The sequence below is a fragment of the Pleurodeles waltl genome, chromosome 3_1 (genome assembly GCF_031143425.1).
Source record: "Pleurodeles waltl isolate 20211129_DDA chromosome 3_1, aPleWal1.hap1.20221129, whole genome shotgun sequence".
In the NCBI taxonomy this organism is placed as follows: domain Eukaryota; kingdom Metazoa; phylum Chordata; class Amphibia; order Caudata; family Salamandridae; genus Pleurodeles; species Pleurodeles waltl.
In genome coordinates, this window is record NC_090440.1 from 1,540,570,331 (window position 1) to 1,540,576,341 (window position 6,011).

A 6,011-nucleotide genomic window follows, 5' to 3' on the forward strand; every position below is an offset into this window, starting at 1 on the left:
AAGACCCACTCTTGACATAGTCTCCAGTAACAGTTCCCCATTGTCTCCATTGAAGAACATTTTGAATTTGTTTTTGTCACCACCACATATGCTGCATGGACTGCCTTCCTTGTGAATAATCGTGCACTGGAGATGCTGTAGGACGTTAAATTCTACTACAGCACCATCAGAGGGAGTGTTGTAAAGCAGTCCTGGGCTTCTCAGACTGCCTCATACCTTGACCCATTTTTCTCAAATGATCTGCCACTAGCAATTCGGGTGATCTTTTGTTGTAGTAGTAATAATAATAATAACAACAACAACAATAATAATAATAATATTGGGGAAATATTTTATTTGGATTAACAATGATATTTGTGATATTAAGTTAGTTAGGTTTTTAAAGTCTATATTTATTTTAGTATTTTGTAAGTGTTTGTAGCACTTTGGCACGTCAACTTGTGCCTGTAGTCCTGGGGTAATGACAGCCCGGGGGCGGTAGGGCTGGGGACGTTAACTGCTTCCATTCTCCTGGCCTTAGCATCTCTAGGTGATGTGGCCTCGATGTTGAGGGTCACCCCATAATGGTTCTTGTTGACAGGGCTCTTGCAGTCTTCGGGTCTAACACGTGCGCATGAACTCGGGTGTGCCTTTGTTTGGCCCAATCACGCCGTTTCATCCCCCGCGAGTTAAGAGCAGATTACATTTCCCACACCCCTCCCTCACACATTTTAATAGTTACCAAATGTGAGGCGGATCACGACCCGCTGTTGAAGTGCACAGGGTGCCAACACTGCTGCTCCTGCAGGGGCCCTGCGATAGCCTTGCTTGCCCCTGCAACGTGACGCTCCTCCCGCGCGCCCGCTCTGTCACCGGGGGTGCTCCAGCGCCGCCCCCTTTGCCCCCTGTGCTGCCCTTGCTCCTCCCGCGCTGTGACTGCACGCGTCTCCTGCGGTAACCCCTCCTGCGTTGCTCTCGCTGTGCCCTTGATGTGCCTCTGCGCCCCCCACACAGCTGAACTCATGGGCTATCCCTGCGGTGCTCCTTTTCTGCCCATGTGCTGCCCCTGAACACTGTGCACTTGTGCACTTGTGCTGCCCCTCATGCACTGACGCTGCTGCGTGACTATTTGGCCCCTGCTGCGCTTCTGCCCTGTGCAGACTGACCCTGCTCTGCCCTTGACTGTTCTCCGCTATGCACTAGCCCTGCCCATGCGCAGGCCCCGCACTGCCTCTGCTGCGCTGGCTGTCCCTGCTGTACTCCTGCGCTGCCCATGCTCTGCCGGTGGGCAGCCTCTTGCTATGCACCTACGGGGTTCATACATTGCCCGCTCTTCTCCTGCACAGCTCTCGTTCTGCTCCTACGATGTCCCTGCTCCGCACCTATGCTGCCACGGTGGACATCTGCACTATTTCTATTGAAATCCTTCTAGGCTACTGCTGTTCCCCCTGCATGGTGCTGTACAGCCACGCTGTGCTCCCTGCGCTACCCCCTTCTGTGACCTACTCCTGCTGTTCACCTGTGCTTGCTCCTGCTACTCCCGCGCTCCCTCCTTTGTTCACCTGCGCCTGCTACTCCTGCGCTTGCGCTGCTCCTGCTGTTCACCTGCGCTTGCTCCTGGTACTCCTGCGCTGCCCCTGCTGTTCACCCGCGCTTGTTGCTGCTACTCCCGGCTGCCCCTGATGTTCACCTGCGCTTGTTCATGCTACTCCTGAGCTGCCCCTGCGGTTCACTTGCGCTTGCTGCTGCTACTCCCGCGCTCCCTCCTTTGCTCACCTGCGCCTGCTACTCCTGCGCTTGCGCTGCTCCTGCTGTTTACCTGCGCTTGTTCCTGCTACTCCCGCGCCGCCCTTGCTGTTCACCTGCGCTTGTTCCTGCTACTCCCGTGCTGCCCCTGCTGTTCACCTGCGCTTGCTCCTGCTACACCCGCACTTGCGCTACTCCTGCTGTTTACCTACGCATGTTCCTGCTACTCCTGCGCTGCCCCTGCTGTTCACCTGCTACTCCCTCGCGGACACAGGAGCCCAGCATGCGCTTGCTCCTGCGTTCTGCCCTCCTGTGCTCCTTCGTCCCTGCTCATTCCGGAAGTGTTTAGAGGCTCTGCTCGACTTTGAATTACGTGGAAAACATGATACACTGCATCACTGCTCTTGAAAACACGCTTGGAATGCGCGAGAGTTTAATGCCTCCTCTGTCTTCCCTTTTGTTCTTTCTTCCTGCGTTCCGGGGCATCGGTGTGGACCCTTCATCCAGTCTCCGAATCAATAATCCGAAGCCCCGACGCATCTTTGATCCTTGACATCAAAATGGATCTGCTTTTGAAATGTAAACTGAGCTTTTGAAGGCCTGTAATCCGTACTCGTCGGGGACGAATCAAACATGGCAGCAAATTAAGAGAGTCTGAGGGGAAGAGCTCTACGCGCAGCCATTAGGCCCCTGGAGAGGAAGGCAGGAAGAAGGATCCGCTTGAATACAGAAAGCTAGGTAGATGCTTGCCTGCAGTGCTTCATTTTTAAAGCAAACTGTGCCGAAATCAAAGTTAATTTCAGAAGCCCACAGCTGTTGTTGTCAAAGGTCAGGTTTCAAATGCCAACTATCACTTGCTCCTGGGCTTCCCTTGTTATCATTGGTAAATGCTCTACATTTGTCCCATCTTAAGGCAGTTTTGTTGCCCCTTGGCCAGCTACCCTGTTACATGGATAATTGCACTTTTGCCATCCAGCGAACTTCTTTTTCCTTTTGTGTCTCTCCTTCGTGCTCAAGGCAGCCGTGGCAGCCAGCCGTGGCACTTTGAATCGGCCCACTTATGTCAACTGTTTTACTTTTCATTTTCAAATTATGTGGCAAGAAAAGTCCAGTTAGGAATTTACAACTCTAATAGCTCTAGCTCGTTCCTCTTTACCAATACTTGTGTTGTTACAGCAGTTGATGCAGCTTCATAGGCTTCAAGTACAAAACATATTGTCTCATTCATTGTCTAGGAAAGAATAGCAGCGAGCATGCTTTGAGGTAGGCATATAAAAATCCTCTTCTGGGTGTCACCAATCCTCAGAAAAGCCTGTGTGAGGCACCATTCAAAACGTGCAGAGTTAAAGGAGACGACATTACGACTTAAGCAAGGAAACTATTGTGGTGCAGCCTTTCTTGTTACATAACTGACAACTAAATTTACATACCCATAATTCCGTGTCACTTCTGAGTTCTCCTGTATTTTATGTTTGCAGCAACAAGTGTTTGATCAATGTACCAGATTACAAAAATTATTATAAATTGGTTGTATTTTAAAGGGTTTTCTAAGATGAACTTAGTAAACTAAATCACCCTGACAGTCTGTGGAACGGTGTTTCCTGGTGCCAAAGGCGGTGGCCACGAAAGGTATACTCCACCAAATAAATCTTTTGCCTTTTACTAAAGATTTCCATGGAGAGAAACATTTCAGAGTTTTAATGAATTTTAGAAAACCCTGCCAAGTGCAGGGTTACCCTTATTTAGTAAACACAAGTATAACTATATAGTAGACAGATTGATTATTTGCTGGTTCCTCAAAGGTGACAACATTCTTTTGTTATCCATCAACTCACTTTTGGGGGGTGATTCTTGCAGTGACGTTGACACACTTTTGGGAAGTGATTCGCACTGTGGCGGGGTTAACATATAGCCCTGTTATATGACATATACGAAGGAAGCATGCTGCACAAAAAAACTCCATATCATCCAAAAGGGTCCACTACCATGTGGGAAGCAGCAACATATAACAACAGGTAAGGAAGGATCAATTGGTAACTGAAACACCTAACTGTATCCGATCTGGGTTTTATTTCTGGATCGGCTCTTGCTTCTCCTTTCTCATTGATTATTGAGATTTTAATCAAAACCCCTCTATGACTTAATTGTAAAGATGTGTTAAAGATTACATTTACAAACATATATATATGTAAAATGTACGTCTATTTATATCATGCACTGTCTAATGGCCGACTTTGAAACTGGTGATTAAAGATGGAATCCAGCACAATTAACCTCCTGTGATCATGGTAAAATCACTTAATCAACACTTGCCTAAAAACCACAAGCAAATGCAAAGCCAATAGGACATACTTATGCAAGATCTATTGGCTTTGTCTATACTGTTTCTTAGCCATGCACAGCAGCGTGGCTGCTATGCAGCATGGCCGAGTGCAAGAAAAAAAGTGCCATGGTGCGGGCAACGATTGCTCCATCATATAGGGGGTCATTCCGGGAGCACCGCCAACAGGCTGGCGGTGCCCCGCAGGGCATTCTGACCGCTGCGGTTTGGCCGCGGTCAGACCAGGAAAACCGGCGGTCTCCCGCCGGTTTTCCGCTGCCCTGGGAATCCCCCATGGTGGCGCAGCTTGCTGCGCCGCCATGGGGGATTCCGACCCCCTCACCGCCATCCTGTTCCTGGCGGTTCCGACCGCCAGGAACAGGATGGCGGTGATGGGTGTCGTGGGGCCCCTGGGGGCCCCTGCAGTGCCCATGCCAATGGCATGGGCACTGCAGGGGCCCCCGTAAGAGGGCCCCACTTTGAATTCCAGTGTCTGCTTTGCAGACACTGGAACTCGCGACGGGTGCCACTGCACCCGTCGCACATCCTCCACTCCGCCGGCTCCATTCGGAGCCGGCTTCCTCGTGGGGAGGGGTTTCCCGCTGGGCTGGCGGGCGGCCTTCTGGCGGTCGCCCGCCAGCCCAGCGGGAAAGCCAGAATGGCCTCCGTGGTCTTTCGACCGCGGAGCGGCCATATGGCGGCTCCCTCCAGGCGGGCGGCTCCCGCCACCCACCGGGGTCAGAATGACCCCCATAGTTTTTTATTTTTTTGTGAACCATGCTGCACAGCAGTCGCGCAGCTGTACAACATGGCAAAAAAGATTGACAAAGCCAATAAGTCTTGCATAGATGAGACCTTTTGGCTTTATCAGTGCTCTGGGAAAAAAGTGATATGATGAGGCTAGCACTGGATGTGTCTAACTTATTCATTAGGACGAGCGCGCAAGCACTTTGACCTGGTGTGATCTATCTGTGGACTTTTAACCATGCCCATCACGCTATCACTTGTTCATGGGCTTGCCTTTCAAAAATCATTTGTTATCATTGGTAAATGCTTTACGTTTGTCCCTCCTGGGGGCGGTTTTGTTACCGCCTTGGACACAAACCCAGTTACATGGATAATTGCATGTTTGCTGTTACTTTTGCCTGTGAGCACACTTCTTTTTCCTTTTGTGTCTTTCCTTCATGCTCAAGGCGGCTGTGGTGCTTTGAATTGGCTCACTTATGTCAACTATTTTACTTTTCATTTTCAATATATGTGGCAAGAAAAGTCCAGTTAGGAATTTACAGCGCTAATAGCTCTAACTGGAGCAAAAGCGACATCTGGATACCAAAGGAAACACTCAAATTCCAGAAGCGTAGCGTCATGATAAAAGATGAGTTTATTCTCTATGTGAGATCGTATATAAGCCCTATGCCAGCCTTTAACTATGTTCCTCCCTTCAACCGTCCTTATCTCTTCGTACATTCCAACCTCAGCGTCCTGGATCGCATCACCAGAATGCAAACCCAGAACACCTACAACATTGCTTAGATTCCACACCACCTCCCTCATACCAGTTCATGCCTAAACATAAACTTATAAGTAAATACTAAAACATCCTCACAATAACAGACAACTATAACCCTACAATTACAGTAGAAGCTTAATACAGGCAAAAACAATCTTGCTTCACATTTATAATCAGCATTTGCAAAGCTATACATAGTCCTTCAACCGTGACAGCTTTGTTACATTTCTCTTTGGCCTAGAACTTACAATACTTTGGGATCTCGAGCCAGATAGAGTGTTTTGAGCATCTGCATTAGGCTTGACACACTTCGCCACCTTATTTAAATTCCATATCTTGTGATCACTCGTCTTCACTGCATTCCTAAATACCTTTATAACCTCAAATGGACGCCTGAATTTAGACAGTTTCTTCTCCTTCCTTGGAGACCCTATTTTTACATAATCTCCCACTCGT

General features: G+C 48.9%; 1 non-coding gene across 1 annotated transcript; it reads left to right on the plus strand.

The window, feature by feature from the left end:
- Positions 1–3,345: 3,345 nt before the first annotated feature.
- Positions 3,346–3,459, plus strand: LOC138286232 (U5 spliceosomal RNA). The gene has a single exon (XR_011201899.1). It is a non-coding gene; the product is annotated as a U5 spliceosomal RNA (small nuclear RNA).
- The last annotated feature ends 2,552 nt before the right edge of the window (positions 3,460–6,011 follow it).